The sequence below is a fragment of the Meriones unguiculatus genome, chromosome 21, assembly GCF_030254825.1.
Source record: "Meriones unguiculatus strain TT.TT164.6M chromosome 21, Bangor_MerUng_6.1, whole genome shotgun sequence".
Lineage (NCBI taxonomy): Eukaryota > Metazoa > Chordata > Mammalia > Rodentia > Muridae > Meriones > Meriones unguiculatus.
This window is the reverse complement of record NC_083368.1, coordinates 34,685,393-34,710,704: the sequence shown is the minus strand read 5'-3', so window position 1 is coordinate 34,710,704 and position 25,312 is coordinate 34,685,393. Positions and strand designations below refer to the sequence as shown.

The window sequence follows — 25,312 nt, the reverse complement described above, 5'->3', positions numbered from 1 at the left end:
GTACTGTGCAGACAGAAAGTACTGTTTTCCTTTTAAAAGACCATGGAAGCATGGAGAAGGCTAATTGAGTTTCCTGCTATGATAGTACAGGTCACTGGAGAAAAATAATTTATTTCCTCTCTAGCCCTCATGGATCCAAGCAAAACCAAGTTGAAGACACTTTGTGGCTAATGCTATCAGTGCTTTTTAATCAGTATCTGTACCCTCATATTGGTTCTTCCCAATACTCTCTCAGTAGATTTCTACAAAAAAAAAAGGATTCTTACTAAATTATTTTTGTAGTTTTGTAGTTCAAGCATGTATACATATATGATAATGACTATACAAAACTGCCCCCCTCCTTTCTCTTTTATCAAGACAGGGTTTCTCTGTGTAGCCTTGGATGTCCTGGACTCACTTTCTAGTTCAGGCTGGCCTCGCTCAAATTCACAGAGATCCACCTGCCTCTGCCTCCCTGAGTGCTGGGAATGCACTCAGCTTTGCCTTTTTGTATTTTCCTCCCTGATAGAAATCATTTGACTGGGGCTGTTCTTTTCCTGGTGAGCCTGAACGTGACTCCCAAGTTCTTTAAGCATGCCCATCAGATGTCCCCCCGGTAGAACAGAGTACACTGTCAGTCATTTTAATCTCATCTTGACATCGTTATCTTTACTTCTACATATTAATTTCAAACTCTAGTTCCACTGTGCCGATGCTGTGTCAGAGACAAACACAAGTGCTAAAGCAAAAGTGTGCAAATAACTGAATATATTAAGGACCTCTCTTTCTTCATTTGCCATCCAAGTTAACTGATGAAGATACTCTCTGAGGCATCTACTTAGAGTTGGTAAATCAGAGTCAGACAGTCTCAGCCTGGTTGAGCGCCTCCGTCATAAGAATCAATAAAACAGGATTCTTTTTCATTCTTCCACCAGGAAAAGACCATCTGTGTTTGAAGGCCCCTAGACATTTATCATGAGCTTGTGTTTGCAAATTCTTAGTGAGGCTTCAAGTCTCATTGTTGTTTGCCGTACTGCTGAAAATCTGTCTGTGGACGCTGGTGGTAATGGAGGGTGGCACTGTCTGCATAGAAGACTGTGGAAGGGCCTACAGCCTCACTCAACTTTACTAGAACCATTAGTACTATTTTACTAGAACCACCACCTTGAGGGACAAATGTGTCTCTCAACTCTAGATTTAAGCAAAATATAATGTCACATCCCATTTGGGCAATTAAGTCACTCGTAAGAATTAGAAAACTCAAAACAATCCAATTAGTCAAGTACATCATGGTTTGAAAAACAAACAAAACAAAACAAAACAAAACAGAGTCTGTCACTCTCTTCTTCTTGTTCTAGCCTGCAAACCCAGGATAAGGTCAATAGTTTTTTTTTTTTAATTTTTTAAAATTTTTTATTGATTACATTTTATTCACTTTGTATCCCCCTGTGGTGGTTCCCTCCCTCCTTCCGTTCCAATCCCTTTCTTCCTCCACCCTCTGCATGTATGCTCCTCCCCAAGTCCACTGATAGGGGAGGTCTTCTTTTCCTTCCTTCTGATCCTAGTCAATTAGGTCTCATCAGGAGTGGCTGCATTGTCTTCTTCTGTGACCTGGTAATGCTGCTTCCCCTTCAGGGGGAGGTAATTAAAGAGCAGGCCAACAGTTCTAAAACTAGAACAATAGGCTACCTGTACCGACAAGTGGCTTTGTCACCAAAAATACCTACTGGCTACTCTGAGGATGATAAGCAATGTGGACAGGAAAACACTCTGTCCACTGTGACAAAAAAAGATGGGGCTCTATGAGAAGTGACCTACACTCAGGAAACACGGCTGAAAGTGTGTGTCACAAACACACAGGCTAGGTGGGCTGGCAGAAAGATACGCAGCATTCAAAGCTCTTCTCTAATGTCTTGACTAGTGGGTAAGTGAAAGCAAATAGAACATGTTTTCTTCCATAGCTGAGGCTCAGAAAAATGAGTCAACTGACTGGGACATACTGAGTGGGCATGTTCTCTCTGCTGCCAGGCCTCTTCTTTTTAGAGAGTTTTGCTCTCCTTTCTCCTTCTCTTTCCTCTTTTTTTTCCTACAGCCTCTTCTTTAATCGTTCTTCCTTCCTCCTATGACAGCATGAGGATCTTGATATGATATCTCTGAGGACTTGAGTCTGGGCTCAGCTGCTTTCTACAGCTTTCCCAAACATATTTTTTTTTCCTCCTAAGATGTCTTTTTCCAATCTTAGAGCAAACAGAAAAGAAAATGACTCATTGTGATGACAGCTACTCTCTGTCAAAAAGCTCTTTTCTCCTGCCTGTGGGATTCAGAAAGTTGAGATTGCAGCCATGTTGTTTTTGAACAGAAAGCCTGTTTAATTTGTATTCTACTGGGGATTCTCCTAAGAGCACACCAATTAGCTGAACACCACGTACAACTCTTATCAGAGACCTCACAGTATCCTTGCATATTTGGTGGCATCTGTAGATTCACAGGTTGTCCTCTGCAATGTGATGCAGTATGAAGAAGTATTCATCCTTCACAAATCCAGTGCTACAAGAAGGCAAATATAAGGATGAGGAGAAAGATTTTTTTGTTTTGCCTTCAAGTAGAACTTAAAAGCCTGACTTCTTCTATCCTCCAGGATATTAAAATTTTAAACTAACAAGCTTTTTTTTTTCAAAATAAATTCACATAAAGTATGATTTTTATGGATGAAGAATTAAGCTCCAAAGAGAAGCTGACCTATGACTTCATTCCTTAATGAATGTGATTCATCATGTTATGAGGAGTTTCATATTGAAAGAAAATGGGCATCACTGACAGGTTTGTGATAGTTTTCTCCTTTGGGGCAAGGTTTCCTGAGTCAAGGCATTCTGTGATTGCCACAAAATGGTCACCCAATAATCACTAACACCTAGAATGGTATACAGGGCATAGGAAGTTCTTGATCAGTATTTAATTCTTGAATAGACATTAAGTACTTTCAGATAAAAGCAATCGGACTTTTCCATTCCTCTGGGGCCCAAAGGAGACACAGCTAAGACAAAGGTTCAAGTCATCCACCAACAACAGAGAAGGCATCTAGAGCACCTGCCACCTGCTGCTGTGTCTGATCAACCTCTTTATATTGCTGGAAGTAAAGATGGCACTGGAAATGTAGCTGACACCTAGCAGCGGATGCTGTTTAGTGTAGTAGGCAGTTGTTTGCAAACCAATATAGAAGAACCACGCTTCAGTGGTCAGGAAAGCCATGTGTACTTGCCTTTGCCCTGATTTCAGTGGGGTAAATTCAAGTTTCTCTCCATTTAGTTTGATCTTGGCTATAGGCTTGCTGTATATTGCCTTTACTATGTTTAGGTATGTACCTTTTATCCTTGATCTCTCCAAGACTTTAAACATGAATGGGTGTTGGATTTTGTCAAATGCTTTTTTGGCATCTAAGGAGATGATCATATGGATTTTCTCCTTCAGTTTGTTTATATGGTGGATTATATTGTTGGATATCCATATATTGAACCACCCCTGCATGCCTGGGATGAAGCCTATTTGGTCATGGTGGATGATATCTTTTATATGTTCTTGGATTCAGTTTGCCAGTATTTTATTGAGTGAAAAACCACCTGTTTGAAAAAAAAACTTCAAGTCTCTGAAGAAAGAAATTGAAGAAGATTATCAGAAGATGAAAAGACCTCCTATGCTCATGGATCGGTAGGATTAACATAGTGAAAATGGTCATTCTGGCAAAAACAATCTACAGATTCAATGCAATTCCCATAAAAATACCAAAAAATTCTTTACAGAACTTGGAAGAAAAATCTTAACTTCATATGGAAAAACAAACAAACAAACAAACAAAACAGGACTGCCAAAACGATCCTGTACAACAAATCATCTGGCGGTATCTCCATCCCTGATCTCAAGCTCTACTACAGAGCATAGTAATAAAAACTGCATGGTACTGTCATAGAAACAGAATGGTGGATCAATGGAATCTAATAGAAGACCCAGAAATAAACCCACACACCTTTGGACTCTTGGTTTTTGAAAAAGAAGCCAAAACCATTCACTGGAAAAAAGACAGCATCTTCAACAAATGGTGCTGGTCTAAGGGGATGTCTACATGCAGAAAAAATGCAAATAGATCCATATTTATCACCCTGCACAAAACTAAAGTCCAAGTACCTCAATATAAAACTAGACACACTAAATTGGTAGAAGACAATGTGGGGAAGAGCCCAGAACTCATTGTCACAGGAGAAAACTTCCTGAACAGAAAACCAACAGCACAGGAGCTAAGATTAACAATCAATAAATGGGACTGAAAAGCTTCTGGAAAGGAAAAGACACTGTAGTTAAAACAAAACAAGAGCCTACAGACTGGGAAAGGATCTTTACCAACCCTATATCTGACAGAGGGCTAATATCCAGAATATATAAAAAAACTAAAGAAGTTAAAAAGCAACAAATCAAGTAATCCAATTCAAAAATGGGGTATGGAGTTAAACAGAGAATTCTCTGTAGAGGAATATAGAATGGCAGTAAAACAGTTAAATAAATGCTCATCGTCCTTAGCCATCAGGGAGATGCAAATCAAAATGACCCTGAGATTTCACCTTACACCCATCAGAATGGCTAAGATAAAAAACTCAAGTGATAACACATGCTGGAGAGGCTGTGGAGAAAACCTCCTCCATTGCTGTTGGGAATGTAAACTGGTACAACCACTTTGGAAATCAATATGGAGCTTTCTCAGACAATTAGGAATAGCGCTTCCTCAGGATCCAGCTATAACACTCTTAGGCATATATCCAAAAGATGCTCAAGTACACACAAGGACATTTGTTCAACCATGTTTGTAGCAGCTTTATTTTTAATAGACAGAACCTGGAAACAACCCAGATGTTCCTCAGTGGAGGAATGGATACAGAAGTTTCACACAATGGAATACTACTCAGCAATTAAAAAGAAGGAAATCATGAAATTTGCAGGCAAATGAATGGAACTAGGAAAGATCATTCAGAGTGACATATCCCAGAAGCAGAGAGACATGCATGGTACATACTCACTTATAAGTGGATACTAGCCATATAATAAAGGATAAACCTACAAAAATCTGTACACCTAAAGAACCTGAGCTAGAAGGAGGACCCAGGGTAAGATGCTCAATCCCCACTCAGAAAGGCATGTGGGACAGGCATTGGAAGAAGGAGAAAACAGAAAACAGGACAGGAGCCTATCGCAGAGGGCCTCTGAAAGACTCTACCCAGCAGGGTATCAAAGAAGATACTAAGATTCATAACCAAACTTTGGGCAGAGTGCAGGGAATCTTAGGAAAGAAGCAGGAGATAGTAAGACCTGGAGAAGACAGGAACTCCACAAGGAAAGCAACAGAACCAAAACATCTGGGCAGAGGGGTCTTTCCTGAGACTGATACGCCAACCAGGGACCATTCATGGATATCACCTAGAATCCCTGCTCAGATTTAGCCCATGGCAGTTCAGTGTCCAAGTGGGTTCCTTAGTAAGAGGAACAGGGACTATCTCTGACATAAACTCAGTGGCTAGCTCTTTGACTGCCTCCCCTTAATGGGGGAGGAGCCTTGCCAGGCCACAGAGGAGGACAATGCAGCCAGTTCTGATGAGACCTGATAAGCTATGGTCATATGGAAGGGGAGGAGGACCTCCCCTATCCATGGACTTGGAGAGGGAAATAGGAAGAGATGAGGGAGGGAGAGTAGTGTTGGGAGTGGAGGAGGGAGGGGGCTACAGCCGGGATACAAAGTGAATAAACTGCGATTAATATAGAAAATAAAAATTTAAACCAAGCCTTTGGCAGAGTGTAGGGAATCATATGAAGGAAGGAGGAATTAGACAGGGAGCCCCACAAGGTCCAAATATATCTGGGCACAGGGGTCTTCTCTGGGACTGTTTATCCAACCAAGAACCATGCATGGATATAACCTACAACTGCTGCTCAGACATAGCCCATGGTAGCTCAGTATCCAAGTGGGTTCCCTAGTAAGGAGGACAGAAATTGTTTCTGACATGAACTCAATGTCTGGCTCATTGAGCTTCCCCTCCACCCTGAGGGAGGAGCAGCCTTGCTAGGCCACAGAGAAGGACATTGCAACCATCCCGAAGATACCTGATAAGCTAGGGCCACATGGAAGGAAAGGAGGACACCCCTTCTCACTGAACTCGGAAGGGGGCAGGGAGGAGATGAGGGAGGGAGGGGAGGATTGGGAGGGAAAGAGGGAGAGGGCTACAGCTGGGATATAAGTGAATGTATACAATTATTTAAAAATAAAAAAAATATTAAAAAAAGAAAATCTGCTAGGGGATGTGAGGGAAATCATAATAGTAGGCACAGTATTCCTTATCTCTTTGAATAAGACAAAAGCAGATGGAGTAGGGCTGAACTCCCTCATTCCCAGTCCTCGGCATATTGTTTCATTGTTCTAGCTTTTCAACAGTACAATGACTGAAAGATGTTTCTGGCTTTGGTACATGTATGACAGTAGGATGGCCTTGGGGCCTTCTGAGGATTGCTTTGATATGTTACCTTCTTCAAGTCCAGAGAGTATTTTTCAGCGGCCACCAATGCCGATGAAGATAAATGATTGTAGCATTTGGTTGTCTCGGAAAAGAGACCAGAGCAAACAAAGAAATGCATGGGTTAGAAGTTAGACTTAGTCAGTTTCAACTGCTGCCACTTTTCATCTGGAAAGTGAACCAGGTCAAGTGAGAGACAAGCTAGAACCTGAATAGTAAGGTTAATTTAGTTTACTCATGTATAAAAATATTGGATGCAACTGAGGCACACCTCCATATTATAACAGTCATGGTGATAAGATCTACTAACATGGGTTTTCCAGGTTGCAATAAATGTTATCTTCACAGTGCAGCTAGGTAGACCCTATTTTACATTTTCCTGATGGAGATACTGATGTCAATTTAAAGCTCATGCCCATCCACTTGATCTGAGCCTGTCTTCCTTTTAAGGATGGTTTTTGCTCCACACTAAATCTCTTCTAATATATCTAATGTTCAAATCATTATTTCTTAGTGTTGAGGAATTAACATGGTACAAAATAAAAATAGCTGTCATTTACAATTCCGCGCAAGACTATTAAATATAAAACACTTATAACCTATACTCTGATGATAATATTGTCACCTTTGAACTGGGGAGGAGTTAGTATGATTAAATTTCTATCTTTAAAGGAAAGGTTAGGTACAATTTATAGAGGAAAGGTGTTAATAATCCTATCTGTGAGTCATGGAAGATACACTCCAAATGACTTCTTCATTTATTCTCCGTCATCAGGAAGAATAGTAATTAATATTCTGAGCTATTCTTTTCCTTTAATGAATGAAGTTGCAGACACATTTGATGAGGGGGTGTCAGAGGTTTAAAGAGTAGGACTGCGGGCTTTTAACAAACAGGTTTCACAGCCAGCAAGGAAGATAAATTCACTGTGTCTCCTGTTAGCAAGGAGTGCAGCGTACTTGTTACAGAATGTCTGTGGCATTTGGGGGAGCACAGCTGTGAGGACTCACTGCAGCCTACCAAGTGCAGGGCAGCTGTCTTTTCTGCTCAGTCTCAGGGGTTGCTCCTTGCAGATAACTAGGGCAGAGGTTGCCTGTGGGAACTGAGCGCAGTCACAGTGCTGAGAAAGCTAGTCCAGGAGTGTTTAGATCTCCCACCCACACACTGGACCAATACTGAGACCCATTCCTTTTCGGCCTCGCTGCTCACTGCTAAATTTCGAGCATAACATTGTAAAGCCTTCTGGCCCTGTCACAAAGCTGCCTTGACTGCGGAAGTATCAAGGGAATCGGAGTTGGACTAGATGCCTGGAAGATACTGTCTCTCGCAAGGAGTTCTCAGAAGGCTTCACTCATGTTTATCTTTCTGCCACGGGGTTTCTGGCCACCATTACCTTTTCTGTATGCAGAAATCCAAGAGGCCTATTTCTTTAGCAGAGTCTGGGAGATTGAAAAGATGTCATAAACCCTGACCCAGCTGGTGGGTAATCAATGGTGATTATCAGATCTCCCAGCCATCTAACCTCACTACATAGCTGGGAAGATTTCTTGGTCATGGCAATAACTGTCGGCACATTTCCTTAGATTCTGAAATCAAACAGAAGGAGCATCTCCAAAGACCAACATGCTGGTCTGATTTTGTTTACTGCAGAGCAAAGCTGACATGTTTACTATGCATAGTAAAACATAAAACAACAATCCATAAAAAAAAACATACCTTTTTAAGAGATGTGGCAAAGAATATTCTAATAAAGTCCTCTGAGGTGTTAGGACAAAGTCTTTATGTGCAAAACAAGTGATATGAGAATGGGAAGCGCTCTGTGCCACTGTCTCTGACGTAAGAATAGACAACCTGTTACCTATTCCCAGGTATTAGGCTCAACATGGTACCTCCCCCTACCAAAACAACAAAACCAAAAACAACAACAACAAAACAATAAACTAGACTGTGATTGTTTCTTGTTGGCAGAAGACTTTCCTGCATTATTTTGGTGGATCCCAACCACAAACACGAGTAATGCAAGGATGACAAACAACTGAGGAGGTAAGAAGGTGACACTGCCTCAGAGAAAGACACTGAGGTGACAGGACCACAAGTCAAGAAGTGCCAGCAGCCACCAGAACCTGTAAAAGACAATGGATAGATCTCCCCCTGTAGCCTTGGAAGAAGGTTTGTAATACCCCAGTGTCGCCCCAGATATACCCACTTCAAAACTTCTGGCCTCAAGAACTGTGAGGAAATAAATTTCGGTAGTTTTCAGCTAATGTGCTTGGTAATGTGTTACTGGGACTTTAGAAGACAAGCCTTTCTGTGGACCAGAATCAGGAAGACAGTTTCCCGCCCAGCAGGGGTTGACCGGGCTTTTGACCACACTGTGAAAACGAGACACAAGACACTGCAGGGAACTGCAAATGCCTCTCTGTCTTCTTTTTTCCCATTAAAAATTTTTATTGTTATTATTTACATTTATTTACTTTGTAACCCAGTTGTATCCCTCCTCTCCTCAAGATCCCACCCTTCCTCCCTCTTCCTGTTCTATCCCTCTTCCCTAGTCCACTGAGAGGAGAATCCCTCCTCCCCTACTGTCTGAACTTAGCCTGTCAGGTCCCATCAGGACAGCCTGGATCCTCTTCCTCTGTGGGCTGGCTAAGTCACCCCATCAGAGAGAAGTGATCAAGGAGCAGGCAACCAAGTTCATGTCAGAGAATGTCTCTTCTCCTCTTACTAGGAAACCCACATGGAAACTGAGCTGTCTATGGGCTACATCTGAGCAGGGGGTCTAGGTCCTCTCTATGCATGGTCTTTGATGCATCAGTCTCTGGTCCCCCTGGGCCCAGCTGCTACTGCCGCCTTCCTCTTCTTCTTCTTCTTCTTCTTCTTCTTCTTCTTCTTCTTCTTCTTCTTCTTCTTCTTCTTCTTCTTCTTCTTCTTCCTTTTTTTACTTTGTTGATCTCCTTGTGAGGCTCCTGACTTCTTGGGGTCCTTTTATATCTCCCTTCTTCCATAAGACTCCCTGTGGTCTGTCCAAAATATGGCTGTGAGTCTCTGCATATACTTCAGTCCCCTGGTTGGAGTCTTACAACACATTCTGGAGAGGATATGGATGCAGAGGAACCCTTCTCTGTTGCTTGTAAATTTATACAACCACTTTGGAAATCAATCTGGAGCCTTCTCAGAAAACTTGGAACAGTGCTACCTCAAGACCCAGCTATACCACTTCTGGGCATAAATGCCACCATACAACAAGGACATTTGCTCAACTATGTTCATAGCAGCTTTGTTTGTAATGGCCAGAAGGAAACAACCTAGATGTCCCTCAACTGAAGAATGGATACAGAAATTGTGGTACATTTACACAATGGATTACTACTCAGCAATTAAAAAGAAGGAAATCATGAAATTTGCAGGCACATGGATGGAACCAGAAAAGATCATTCTGAGTGACATATCCAAGAAGCAGAGAGACATGCATGGTGTATACCCACTTATAAGTGAATACTAGACATATAATATAGGATAAACATACTGAAATCTACAGACATAAATAAGTTAAACCTCAAGGAGAATCTGAGAAGAGATGCTTAATTCTCTTTCTATCTTGTTAAGGCAACATCAGTCAGACTGCTGATCCAGACACCTTTACCAGCAGCATAACAGATGCCAGTAAAACAAGAGAAGCCCTGGTTCTGGAGGGGAGATCCAGTCAGGCAAGACCCAGCAGATGTCTCCATTGTGAGAAAAGATATCTTCCGAAGTTGTCGATGAGTTAAAATTTTAAGGGAGTTAACACTGGACATTAATTCCTAATGGCTTGCTATGTATGTGTAGTCAGGCATAGTTTGGATTTAGGTTTTCTGAGTCTTGTTTTCTTCACCTAAAAAAAAAAATTAATCAGGTAATATACTCAGGACTTTCTTGATCCCTAACATTCTATGGTTTGATCCAACCCTGAATAGAAAAGAAGACTTACACACACAGCCTAATAGAGTGTGTGATCACCTTTGTGAATATTAAGCATCATACTCCCTACACTACAAATGTTTGGTGTTAATCCCCTAGGAGAGAGGAAGGAAGAGGAGAGAAGAAGAGTAGGCAAGAAAGAAGGACACACAAATGCATACACACAGAGACGCACACACACAAACAAGTGAGAGAGAGAGAAAGAGAGAGAGAATTATTCCTTTACCCAGTTAAGAACTTCTGGATAAAATAATATATAACCCATGAGAATACAAGAGTTTATCAATCTTTCTTATAGTCAATTCATTTTGTTTTTGTCTGAGGCATATAATGTTATCAGTCTATATGTCTGTTTACACTCTCGAAAACCAGCGTCTTGAAAGGAGGGACTAAATCACATTCATCACCGAATCTTCACACAGTAGTTACTTTTCTTTCTGCTGTGACGAAATGTCTAACCAAAGCAACTCAACGGAAGAAAGATTTCCTTTGGCTTACAGTTTTAGGGGATACAGCCATTGTGGTGAGGAGGGTCTGGCAATGGCCGTCTCTGTGGGGGCAGGATGTGAAGCAGTGGATCACCCGTGTCCTCAGTTAAAAGGCAGGAGGTGTGAGTTCCGTTACTCAGCTTCTTCTCTCCTCCTTTGCACTTAGTTTAAGATTCCGTCTTAAGGGCTGATGGCAGCCACACTCAAGAGTGTATCTTCCCTCTTTGGCTAAATGTTTCTGGAAACATCTTCATGTGCATTCTCAGAGTTGTGTTTCCACGGTGAGCCTAAACCCAGCGCGGCTTACAATGAGCGTTAACCATTATAACTTACAGCCAAGCTTTTAAGTGTTGGCACAATAAGCATGTGCTTAAGAAATACCCGCCAGGTACAGGTGAGGACAGCAACCTGGTTGCTCTTCTAGGATAAGATATTGGGCGAGCATACAGGGTAGCATGACAGACAATAGCTCAGGAAGAAGAGCAAAACCCAAATGAAAAGGCAGCAACAGCCACCCACAAAACAATGAAATACCCAGCATCTGCGAATCCCAGGTCTTGTAGTCAGTAGAGTCATATCAAATCATCTGGCATAAATTTTTCCTCAAGACTTTATCATGCTTTCCCTGGGGAGGAGAAGGTTGGATTTGTTTTTCTGCATTTATTTAGTTTCATGTGTGTGTTTGTGTCTGTATCTGTGTGCTTGCAAGCATACAGGTGCCATGGCACATATTTGGAGTAATACAGACACACACAAATACATACATACACTCACACACACATACTTTTGTGTGTGTACACACACACATATACATACATATAAACAATTAAAGAAGTGAAGATAAATTTAATAGAGAACAAAGCCATATACATGCAGGATCTGGATGGAGAAAAAGGAAGGGATAAATGATGATATTTATCATTTATATATTTATAAATGATATTATAACCAGTGAAATAATTAAAATATATTATAAAAAGAAGACAACGTGGAGGAGTTGGAGTAGGTACTCTCCTTCCACGGACTGTGTGGGTCCCTTTAACCACTGAGCCACCTCATAGGCCCATTAGGGTGCATTTTATTAAAGATTTTAAAAAATTATCTCTGTAAATTGCCATTATACTGTTAATTAAAATGGAAGGGACATAATTATGACTGGGACCTGATAGAGTATGTAATGATAGAGTAAATAGAGACAAATGCTGCACTGCATTTAAGCACCTTCCGTGTTGAGAGTGTGTCTAAAGAGTGCTTATGAGACTACCCTCTCTGGTGGATTTCAATAAATGACTTTCACCAATTTTGTATAGAAAATGAAAAAATCATCAAACAATGAGACATTAAGGAAAAAAAAATGAGCGTTTGGTTTTGGTGGTCTTCGTGACCCTTCTTGTCAGGATCTCAAAAGAATCGTCCCACTATAAGGAAGAAAATATAGTGAGCAATGTCTGTTCTACCTGTAAAGTTGATCTCGGGGAGTAAGACTGTCATCAGAAGTCTTGACTTTGATGTGCAGACACTTGTAGCTTTGAAAAGAATTAGAGAGCTCTCAGCTTGTAGCGTCTATAGAAAAGCATCCATACCAAATTAACAACAATCCATTCTTTCCCACTGGAATGGTTTATCTGAAGGTACTGTATCTGTACCATGATATTTGTCATGGTACAGAGCTTGGGCAGAGTGAAGACTCAGTAGGAAAAGGTACTCAGTAGGTACATTGCTACCCGACAATGCAAGAGTCACAGCCTAGTAGTTTTGATTCACATAACCCACACAAAGATGAAAAGATGGAATGGACTCTACAAGGTTGTGCTCTGACCTTCACATATGCTCTGAGGCACACAAACATACACATACATACATGCATGCACACACATACACAATGTAAAATAGTCTTAAAAAAGAGATGTGGGACACATTTTCAAATCCTTCTTTAGAATTTGTTGTTCATTTTATTCTTATAATCAGATGTCTATAAAAATAACTTTAAGTGAGTGACTTATACATTGTTGCATAATTAAACTAGACCTAATTAACTAATGAATCATATTTCTTTCCTTTTAGAGTGATGTTCCATCTCTTAAGTCTGACCTCTGTGAAATGTGGATTTTTAATATTCTGTTCATGATTACCTTGGCCCATTTTTCTTATAATATGGTGTGTTTAACTTCTATCTAGAACTTTCTTCATGTCTGTAGTCTTTTTGTCCTTCCCAGTGAGCCATTTTGACAATTTATCCTTCCTTCTCCAATTGTTTTCTAAATCTGTATCATTGTCTGTTTCTTCGAAAATAATGCCTGTCTATGGTTCCACCAGATACTGTAGCATTTCTCTGGTTAGGCTGGCTCACTGTGAAATTATTTCTCAATATCTACGTATTGAGAAACAGACAGAGAGGATTCTTAAACTTATCACAGGAATGCTCTTTTTTGAATATGGAAATAGAGCTTCATCTAAAGTTTGATGTAGAGTTGCATACAGCTCTTAAATTCAGAGTGAATGATATCTCAAAAGAATTAAGACAACCTGTGGGTTGCAAACCCTTTTACAGGGTCATATACCAGATAACATGCACATCAGATATTTACATTATGATTAACAGCAGTAGCAAAATTATAGGTATGAAGTAGCAACAAAATAACTTATGGTTGGGGTCACCACAGCATGAGGAACTGTATTAAAGGGTTGCAGCATTAAGCAGGTTGAGAACCACTGAATTTGGAGACATCTAATTTCCACTGAGGAATTCAGACCATCTTAGAAGAGCTGTCATAGTCAGTTACAATCACAGGGAAATTGAAAGTGAGTACTCCTCCTCCACCTAACCCCCAAACTGTAAACCTCTAGCTAGCAGGCAAAATATTCCCAACAGTCCAGCCATGTCCTGTCTCCCAAGTCCTGCTTTCCATTTGTGAGGTGATGGTACCTAAAGGGACACACTTTCACCGAAAGATAGCTAGAAAAGATGGAAGTGCAGAGTGGCTCTGAGGATTCAGCATCTGAGGGTTTCCTTGTCCACATTCCTAGTATTTTAGAATTTTCTTATTCACTTCCCTAGAGGGTAAGACACAGTTACAGACTGTGTCCTTATCACCAGATCTTAGTCTCAAAGAATAAGCCTCTAGAATCTTCAACTTGTTTCTTAAGGACTAAGTCATTTAACAGTGGGATAGTCTTGGGATATTAGCAAGAGCCATAGGTAAAGTCGCCTATTAGGTAGGAATGGAATGGCGTGGAAGTGTTGATGAAAAGACAGGACATATAAGGGGTCCAGAATTGGAGGGATGTCCTTCCTCCAGAAAACAAACAAACATATAAATGAATGAATGAAAAAATAAATAAGTAAGAGTTAAGCAAGCTGTGTGCTTTTTCCCCTAGTCTCTTCTTCTTTACATGTTTGGCTTGGAAGTACTTTCCTGATGTGGTGGTGTAAATGAGAATGGCTCCCGCCAGCTCATCTATTCCAATGCTTAGTCATCATGGAATGGCACTATTTGGAAAGATCTTGGACAAAGTATGTCACTGGGGGTAGGGTTTGAGGTTTCAAAAGCCCATGCGATGCCTTGAGTCTCTTTCTCAGTCAATGGATTGGCATGTAGCTCTACCTCTCAACGACTGCTCCACTGCCTTACTCTATGCCACCATGCTGCCCACCATGATAATAATGGACGAAGCCTCTGAAACCATAAGAAAGCCCCCAATTAAATGCTCTCATTCATAATGGTAGCTTGGTCATGGTGTCTATTCACAGCAATAGAATAGTGTCTACTTTGCTTCTGTGATTCACAGGGTCCCAGATTCACCAGACAACTACCTTTTTGATAGATTTTTAAAAAATATTTTTATTTATTATTTATAAAGTTTATTCACTTTGTATCCCAGATGTGGCTCCCCTCCCACTTCCCCTCCCAACCCTTCCCTCCCTTCATCTGAGCTGGGGTTTTAGGTCCTCTCCATGCATGGTCCTTGGTTGGGGTATCAGTCTCTTCAGGGACTCCAGGGCCCAGTGTTTTTGGCTCTGTTGGTCTCCTTTTGGAGCTCCTGTTCCTTCCAGGTCTTTCTATCTCCCCATTCTTTCATAAAATTCCAGGCACTCTGCCCAAAGTTTGGCTATGAGTCTCAGCCTCTGCTTTGATCAGTAGAGCTTACAGAAGCCCTCTATCGCATTTGCCCTTCTGAATGAGGATTAAGCATCTTCCCTAGGGTCTTAATGCTACCTTCCTTCCACTTTTCATTCAAGTCACCATCTTAAAAGCCATAGCATAGTTAATACTATAAAAAAATCAGAGTAGGCTTAGCTAAATGTTATAGTAGGATTTGAACAAATTGAATATTCGAGTCAAATCAAATTTGTCAAAGTTAAGGAAAAGACATTTATTTTGTTAACCTGGTTACCTCTACATGAACTTTAATTATGGCAAAGAAAACAAAGGCCAGTTTTGCAGTTAGACACCTTAAGCTTAAGCTTCTGGGTTTGACACTGACAAGCTCTCTGTCCACTGGCCAACCACTCAGCCTCTCTGAATAATTTTTCTCTCTTCTCTACCTGCAAAATATGAATAAGAAATGCTTGTCCTACATGATTTATACTTCCATTCATGTCCCTTTTATGTCACCCAATATATAATGTAAATAAAATTAAGAGGCATAATAGGAAATCGAGCAAATCAAAACCTGCCCCAACTTGTTCATAATAGTATGAAATTCAGATTGCTTAGGAACTGGTCTAAAAATATGAAAAATATTTTCTAAAGGCTGCCTTATAAAGAAACTGAAGTTTCTTTCTTGCAGATCTGCCTTCTCCTCAGAGGTTCGTGGGGTGTAGGGCAACATGTTACTAACTTAAGATCTGTAGCACATCTAGAAGCTCTGTGTAATTAGGTACTATTTTTTATATGCTACACACCACCTTCTTTGGAAATATTATAAAATATTTATTTTCTCTATCTGGTATAATATGCTAGATTTGCCAGACCAAAAAAAAAAAAAAAAAAATGGCTGAATGGTCCTAATTTCCAAAACATTAAATAAAAGATAGAAGGCTGCGTTAACAGGGGCTCAAGATGATCGGTTTCATGTAGCCCTGATTTTATTCTTGACTAAAAGCCCATCTACTTGTACATCTGCTCTGGCATTGTTCCAATCTAAGCACTCAGTCTACATAGTCTACTATGTAACCAGGGATAAGTACGACTTGTAAAATTTTTAGATTGCAAAGAGTGTTTGTGTGTAGGCATATGTATGTGTGTGTGTGTGTGTTGTGAGTGTGTGTGTGTGTGTATACATGCATGCAGAGACATAAAACCTAGTAAAAAAAGCCCTGTCCTACATTAAGAAAGTTTGATTTGTTTATCTGTTAGAAAGATAGTTAGGAGTAGATCTGGACTTAACAGGCAAAAGCCAGTATGTTTCTCCCCTCTTCAGTCTAAGGTGATAGCTGTGACTCACATTCACAGCATTTCCCCAGCCTGGCTGATTTTGAAGTGATTCAGAAGTGGAGGGGACCTACCTCATTTCCCATCACATCCCTGAACTCTTTTCTCACTCACAGGCCATCTCACCCTTACTGTCATGTCCCTGCTAACACTTATTTGCAGCATGTGGCTTCTCTGGGCCTTCACAGGAGGAGCCCTGGCTTTGTTTGTTGGTTGGTAAGTGGAAATTCATTACAGGGACTCTGGGAAAGTAAGCAGAGAAAATAAACAGCCAAAAAAATAAAAAGAAGTCAGCACCTGAAAAAGTTCAGCAGTAGATGTCCTTTCTTAGGAACTTTGGGGGCCGAAGGAAGTTTGTGATGTTTTCACTCAACAAAAGCACCGCCAAGGGCTTGCACTGAGCCAGTGGGCAGTCCCGTTGGTGTACTTTAAAACTCTATTTTATTTTGGTTTCTTGCTGCTCTTCCTCCCTTCTGCACCCCAATCCCTCCCGACACCACAACACTAGGTATGAGAGAAGGAACATTAGTGGGGAAAGGGGGCAGAGTTAGCTTAGGCTAGTTCCTGTTGGCTAGGGTCACGGGTTCCTTAGGGCAAGTCCAATGCTTGTTTCAGGGTATCTCCAACTTCTTCTCATCCAACTACATCAACAGCAATCAGGAGCAGTGGGGAAGGGGGGGGGGGGGACAACCAGCAGCCAGCTAGAAGACTCCCAATACTCTCTGGGTTCTGGCATTTATTCCCTCTCCAGATTCCTCAGATTTAAACCATCTGGAGCTGGCAAAGAGCCCCTCTCAGAGCCTGCATGAAGCTTTTTAGTTTGCTGCTGAGGACTGACTGAATCAGTCCCCTATCCTACGCCTGGGATCCAAACAAAATCATGTTTATATCCACTGCTAACCTACCACTTTCTTAGGAGACCCAGATAGGGTAGGTAACATTGTTACCTCTGCTCTGCCGCTAAGAGAGCTGAAGTGTTCAGACCCGGGGTCAGCCCCAAGTGAATCAATGGTGAATCCAGAATTCAAACCCAGAATTCCTGTTCTAAAGCATTTTGCTTTACCTCTTCCAGCATAAAGGTGACAATATATGTAAAGTTTTAGTAAGACGCCTAAGTGAGTGCACCTGAACATTATCTGCATGCCTTTTGACAATTTTGTTAGATTATAAAAGAATTCTGCTAATATTTTTTTTCCTGAAAAGAAGTGTAATTCTTAGCCTTTTATTCGCTACTCATGTAAAAATTTCTGCAGACAGTTTCAATTACTAGTTAGCTATTGGATATATTCCTCTCTAAGAAGAAATCAAATCCTTTTCTTGACTAATGATGATGCCCCCTAAGACCTGGCCTTTCCTGAATGTTTGTCAGAGACAATTCTGTCCTGTCCTGGGCACAGGGAACAGAAGCAGCCCACTGCTCATGACAAATGAGTTGACGCCACCCCTGACCGTCCGCTGGCTAGTGTGGTTGACTCGAGGTGCTGAGGGACATCTGCTCCATTCTGCCCTGCAGGCTGCAGGAATCATCTCCCAGTCTTCTCGTTCTTTGTACCTTTTAATTGCAGTCTTGCTGTGCCTTTTCCTTGTGGTGGCTTCTGCCACACATTGTCCTCTGTTCGTCTTATCCAGTCACTCTGTGAACACAACCAGTGTTCCTTTTAGGCTGGCAATCACTGGAGCCTTTGTTATATGGTTTAGATAATGCCCACAGAGTCACTGCAACATCACTAGAATATTTCTAGGATGTTTTAATTTTTAAATTCTTCTCAAATTTACTTAATATTACCAATTAAAAATATATCTTGGTTAATATAGTACTTTCCAGGTCCATCTGTTTTACTGATAATTACATAATTTAACTTAATTTTCATTTAGGGCTGAGTAAAACTTCATTGTGTACATAAACCATATTTTCATCATTTACTCCTCGAAGTATGTACTCATATGTGTTCTTCTAAGTGTAGACATGCAAGCTGGCTCTATTTGCTTGCTATTGTAAACCGAGAAACAACAAACATGGATATAACACTGAAAGAAGACTATAAAGGAGACGAAGAAAGTAAAAACAGATGACAAGAGAAGAGGGGAACAAATATTATGAGTGATATGATAGCAGAAAGGAGGCTGGGCAGAGAAAAAAGGTGGAGGTTGGAAGAAGGATGATGGGAGATCTGTAAGGATGGGAGAATCAGCTAAAACAACTTCTGCTCGAAAATACTATGGTGACAACTAATACTTTGCATGCTGATTAAAAATTAAGGGGAAAGTTTCTTTCAACTCACATCTTTCTCAATATAACTTCCCCCCCCCCTCAGCTTCCTTTCCTGCAAGCTCATTTGAAGGGCATGGCTGTCATTATGCTCAGCCTTTGCCAAGCTTAGTTTGGACTTTTCTTAATTTATCATTCCACAGCAAAGGTTGCTCATTATCTCAGAGATCATAGACATTTTTTGAAGCCATGTTTTCTGGATCAGCTTGAGATTTGTTTCTCTTTTGGTTTAGTTTTCATCTTTATTGACTATTCTTTCCTTCTTGCTCTGATTTGTCACTCTTCCTTAAGCTTCATAACTTAGCCTCATATGTATGTGTGTGCATGTGTGTGTGTGTGTCATGATTTGACATGGTCTTCATGTATTTCTGTGACACTTCATATTCCAGGAAACTTCTGATGGTTTCATCACTCCAGAGATGGCTCCTTAGTCCTCTCCTTTCCATGGTCTACTTTTGCTATCCACTGTTTCTTTGACAGAGCTTACCTAACCCTGAGACTATTCATGTTTCCAGCCCTGAGCATTGATCTGCATACATTTTCATAAGGAATATATATAAACATATGTGTACATATATATGTATACATATGTACATATACATATATATATATATGTATATATGTATACACTAACCCTAACCCTCAACACTACTAAATATTATTACGGAAATCTTCTTTACAAGAGTAAATGAGACAACTATTCAGTCATCTTTGACTCCTCTTTATTTTTTATTTATATATTAAATTTATTTGTACATGGATATGTGTGCCTGCAAGTGTGTGTGTGTTAGACAATGTAGAGGTCCAGGGACAATTTGCAGGAGTCCATTCTCTCCTTCCAACTATGGGTCCAAAGGGATCCAATGCACATCAGGCTTGACAGAAATCACCTTTACCCACTGAGCATCCTTCATGCCCCAGTTTATGTTCCTAACTGAACACTTTAAACCCAGCAAGTTTCATATGACTTTGTTTTTAGCATATCCCCCAAATATTGTGACATTATTTTCAACCCACCGCTTAGCGACAAATGTTGATATTTTTCACACCATTAGATAACCCTTGGATATCTCAAATATTACTTAGACCATAAAACATCCTAGATAAAGGCCTTTTGACAATTTGGCTAGATGATAAAAGAATTCTGTTAATATTTTCTTCCTTAAAAAAAAGTGTGAAAATAAAGATGCCTGAAGTGCCCACCTCCTGTAGCCAGGCAGGACACTAACCCACCAACAAAACCTTCGGCCCAAAATTTGTCCTGCCTACAAGATATGCAGGGACCAAGATGGAGAAAAGAATTGCCAACCAAATACTGGCCCTTCTTGAGACCCATGCCATGGAAGAGAACCAATCCTGGACACTGTTAATGTTTTAATGTCTGCTATGCTTTGTAGACAGGCTCCTAAGTATAACTCCTCTGAGAGGCTTCACCCAGCAGCTTATGGAAACAAATACAAAGACCCACAACCAAACATTAGACAGAGCTTGGGGAGTCCTATGGAAGAGTTAGGGGAAGAACTGAAGGAGCCAGAGAGGTCAAGGACATACATAACTAGCCTGGGCCCATGGGGCTCAGAGAGACAGAGCCACGGACTGGTCCTAGGTTCCCTGCACATATGTAGCAAATGCACAGCTTGGTCTTCGTGTGGATCCCCCAACACCTGGAACAGGAACTCTCTCTGACTCCTCAATTTCATCTTGTCCCCCTAAGGGGGCTGCCACATTTGGCCTCAGTGGGAGAGGATGCACTTAGTCCTTCAGTGACTTAATGTGCTAGGGTGGGTAGGTACCCAGGGGGAACCTCCCCATCTCTGAGGAAAATGAGAGAGGAGAATGGGGGTGTGTGCTGGGGAGGGGACTGGGAGGAGGAAGGGGGGATCTAAGTTAGAATGTAAAGTGTATAAGTTAAAAACAAACAAACAAACAAACCCGATGTGATTCTAGAAGTTGAAACTGGGAAATTAGGAGGATATTTCAGTTTGTTTGGTCTTGTAATAAAACACTGACTAAAAACAACTTGGAGAGTAAAGGGTTTTATTTTATAACTCTAAGTCACAGTTTATCTCTGAAAAAAGTCAGCTAGGAACTCATGCAGAAACCTTGTGTCAAGAACTGAATCTGAGACCAAGAGAAAACACTGCTTACTCGCTCCCTGTTTGCTTTCTTCTGCATCCACGATCATTTGCCCAGGCATGCATTCACCAGAGTAGGCTTTGCCCCACCCATGTTAATTGTCATTTAAGGAAACCACAACATGCTCACAGGCAGTATGATAGAGACCATTCCTCAGCCAAGGATCGCTCTTCCCATGGGACTCCAGTTTGTGTTAAGTGGACCCAAAACTAAGAAACAGAGGGGACCTCACAGATTGCTTTCTACTTCAAAGTTCAATGATGCCTAACATGTTTGCTTCTGAATTACTATTTGGATGTTCACACGCACCCTATATATTTTATATTTGTGATAGTTTATCGTGTATAATGATGTGCTAAGATAAAGGCGAGGCAAAACCAGATATAATCTGTAGCTTGTTTTTCATATAACTTGTTTACAAATGGTTTATTCATTCATTAATAAAGGAGAAGATAAAACCAGAGACACCTCATGCTGCACTGGCCTGCAATATGCACAGCATGCATCATAGCTTAAAATATTCTCACCGATATTACAAAATAGGGCCTAATACACTTTTTAAATCAAGACCTGATTTTGCAAAGAATTTTTAGATAAAGATACAGAAATTTCCACATTTTCTCCACGTGAGCATAGCCTTCTCTGTTCCCAATAACTGTCAATAAAATTTATTGCATTAAAATGATTTGAAAACTCCAATATCTGAAGATAGGGGGTTGATGATGGTGATGATGAAGAAGCAAATTCCCTGAAGCTACACAGGCCTGATGAAGATAATTCATATAAAATCCATAAATAATACAAGTGCCTCTAATTGACACAACCAGGGTCAATTAAATTTCATGCCAAAGGATATTAAGGAGAGACACAATTGTTGAATATTAAAGATTTGAAAGAAGTAACATCTGTGATTCATTGTTCATTTAATATAAAATTTATGGCATGCATTTTAAGATAGAGTAATTTTCCATTTCCTGAGGCGTTTACATATTTTACCTTCTTTAGCTTGTAGATATAATTTTATATCCTAAGTTTCAATTCCTATTCCATCTTTCCAAATTGAAAAGCGATTAAAATATTAAGCATTAAGGTACTGAATTGATTATATTAGAGAAAAACTATTAAGTAAAATATTAATGAAAATAGTATGAAAATGTTTGGGGCGTATTAAATATTTACTGGCTATTGTTTCAATAAATTAACAGTGTTGCCTACACGTTCATTACTATTGTCGCTGCTTTTGAAAGTGGACACCAGAATAGCCACTGCATTTGAATAAATTAACCTTTCAAATGAATATTACTTCATGTAATGAGTTTTATCGTACCATCTTAAATATTTATATTAAATATTAGCTTTTAGCTAATTCAATGTGCATGCATAACACAGTACATTATGAATTTGAATAAGTTTAGGGCAAGAGTTATATTTTTAAGGTTATCTTTGCTGTTATTTCACAGTAAGAGTAATTTTTCAAGTTAGAAGAACAAGTGTAGTTCAAATGTAACTCTGTGTTACTCTGTCAGTAGGCTACCCCTTCTCTGCATCCACATTCTCTCTATGAGTAGTAACAGCAGGATTTTTAGTTCATAGGAAGTCTCTGTGACCACCAGAAATTTTATGCAAAAGGTTTGATGGAATTGTCAATGTACCTCAGCTTGCGCTTGCAAAAGGCAAGCTCTATATTGGAGTCAAGATGAATGAGCCTTCTCTCATCCAGGAGGGAAGAACCTTTGATGTCTGTGAAGGCATTGCAAATGAGGCCATTCTTGCCCTTCTACATCTTGGCTTTCCTTTACAGGTCATCTGCTTCCTGACTTTGTGGAGATGCCCTGCCTATTGCCAAGTTATTTACTTTTTCTTTCCCAGCACACATATGTGGTTTTCCCCTAAGTTAAACAGGATCAATTTCTTTTGGAGGTTGTTATCAAATATGAACAGATCTATGGAGTTTACACGCATATAAAGAACAAGTAAAACATGAATCACATTTTAAAAGAATAGAACTGATATAAATTGACAAAAACATTTTTATTGTATTCTGATCCATATTGTCTCTGTCTCTCACTGTGTCTTTCTGTCTCTGTCTTTTTGTTTCTTTCTCTCTATGCCTCTCTCTCTCTCTCTTGTTCTGCATGTTTTGGTAGATGTGTCTTCATGTGTCCTACCAGGTTTGCATACTCAAAGCTACAAACTGTAAATACTCTGTGTTAGCAGTAAGAGCTATTACCCACATTGTTTCTTGTGTGTTGATTTTAACCTAGCATTCCAGCATGACCTATTTGGCAGTGGGTAGGTCTTCTACAGCCTGCTAATGTTTATTTGGCTGTTTGAATTCTGCTAGCTAGAGTTGATTTAGGAAATGAGAGTAAACACACTGGCTTTATCAAAACAATGAGAAACATGTTTGACAACAGCGTTTTCTCCTAAGGAAGTGCATGAACCAACTCAAATTTTTCTTTTTATTTCAGATTTTTGGTGTTGTGTCTATAAATCAGAGTTTCAGGGAGAACTACAAGATCTGGAAAAGGGATAATCTTTAAGAAATACTAGTAATTCTGTTTAATATAATCAGTTCATGTCAGAGACAGTCCCTGTTCCTATTACAATGGAATCCACTTGGATGCTGAACTGCCATGGGCTACATCTGTGCAGGGGTCTTAGGTTATCTCCATGCATGGTCCTTGGCTGGAGTATCAGTCTCGGGAAAGACCCCTGTGCTCAGATGTTTTGGTTCTGTTGCTCTCCTTGTGGAGTTCCTGTCCTCTCCCGATCTTACTGTTTCCCACTTCTTTCATAAGATTCCCTGCACTCTGCCCAAAGGTTGCCCATAAGTCTCAGCATCTGCATTGATAGTCTGCAGGGCAGAGCCTTTCAGAGGTCCTCTGTGTCAGGCTCCTGACTTGTTCCCTCTTTTCTCCTTCTTCTGATGTCCATCCTCTTTGGCTTTCTGGATAGGAATTGAGCTTTTTAGCAAGATTCCTCTTTCTTGATTAGTTTCTTTAGGTGTACAGATTTTAGTAGGTTTATCCTATATTATATGTCTATATGAGTAAGTATACACCATGTGTCTTTCTGCTTCTGGGATAGCTCACTCAGGATGATCCTTTCCAGTTCCCACCATTTACCTGCAAATTTCATGATTTTTTTTATTGCTGAGTAATATTTCATTGTGTAGATATACCACAATTTCCGTATGCATTCCTCCACTGAGGGGCATCTGGGCTGTTTCCAGCTACTGACTATTACAAATAAGGCTGCTACAAACATAGCTGGGCAAATGTCCTTATTGTGTACTTAAGACTCTTTAGGGTATATGCCTAGGAGTGGTATAGCTGGATCTTGAGGAAGCACTATTCCTAGTTGTCTGAGAAAGCGCCAGATTGCTTTCCAGAGTGGTTGTACAAGTTTACATTCCCACCAGCAGTGGAGGAGGGTTCCCCTTTCTCCACAACCTCTCCAGCATGTGCTGTCACTTGAGTTATTCATCTTATCCATTCTGATGGTTGTAAGGTGAAATCTCAGGGTTGTTTTGATTTGAATCTCCCTGATGACTAAGGATGTTGAACATTTCTTTAAGTGTTTCCCTGCCATTCGATATTCCTCTATTGAGAATTCTCTGTTTAGCTCTGTACCCCATTTTTTAATTGGATTACTTGAATTATTGCCTTTTAACTTCTTGAGTTCTTTATATATTCTTGATATTAGCCCTCTGTCAGATATAGCGTTGGTGAAGATCCTTTCCCAATCTATAGGCAGTCGTTTTGTTTGACAACAGTGTCCTTTGCTTTACAGAAGCTTCTCAGTTCATAAGGTCCCATTTATTGATTGTTGCTATTAGAGCCTGTGCTGTTGGTGTTCTGTTCAGGAAGTTGTCTTCTGTGACAATGAGGTCAAGGCTGTTCTCCACTTTTTCTTCTAACAGGTTTTTTGTATCTGGTTTTATATTGAGGTCTTTGATCCACTTGGACTTCAGTTTTGTGCAGGGTGATACATATGGATCTATTTGCATTTTTTTTTCATGTAGACATCCAGTTGGACCAGCACCATTTGTTGAAGATGCTATGTTTTTTCCATTGGATGGTTTTGGCATCTTTGTCAAAGATCAGGTGTCCATAAGTGTGTGGGTTTATTTCTGGGTCTTCTATCCAATTCCATTGATACACCCTTCTGTTTCTCTGCCAGTACCATGCAGTTTTTATTACTGTTGCTCTATAGTGCAGCTTAGTGTGACCCTAACCAAGCAAGTCAAAATTTGTATTAAAAAAATAATTTCAATTCTGTGAAGAAAGAATTAGAAGAAGATAACAGAAGATGGAAAGATCTCCCATGCTCCTGGCTTGTCAGGATTAACATAGTAAAAATGGTCGTCTTACCAAAAACAATCTACAGATTCAATGCAATTCCCATCAAATTATCAACACAACTCTTTGCAAACCTTGAAAGAAAAATTCTCAACTTCATATGGAATAACAAGAAACCCAGAATCGCTAAAAAAA

General features: G+C 40.2%; 1 long non-coding RNA gene across 1 annotated transcript in view; it reads right to left on the bottom strand.

Moving 5' to 3' along the window:
- Positions 1-10,233: 10,233 nt before the first annotated feature.
- The window catches only part of LOC132649678 (uncharacterized), a 145,233-nt gene continuing 130,154 nt past the window's right edge, over positions 10,234-25,312 (bottom strand). Inside the window, exon 3 of the long non-coding RNA XR_009588159.1 lies at positions 10,234-10,399. This is a non-coding gene — a long non-coding RNA (uncharacterized LOC132649678). The remainder of the gene's footprint in view (positions 10,400-25,312) is intronic.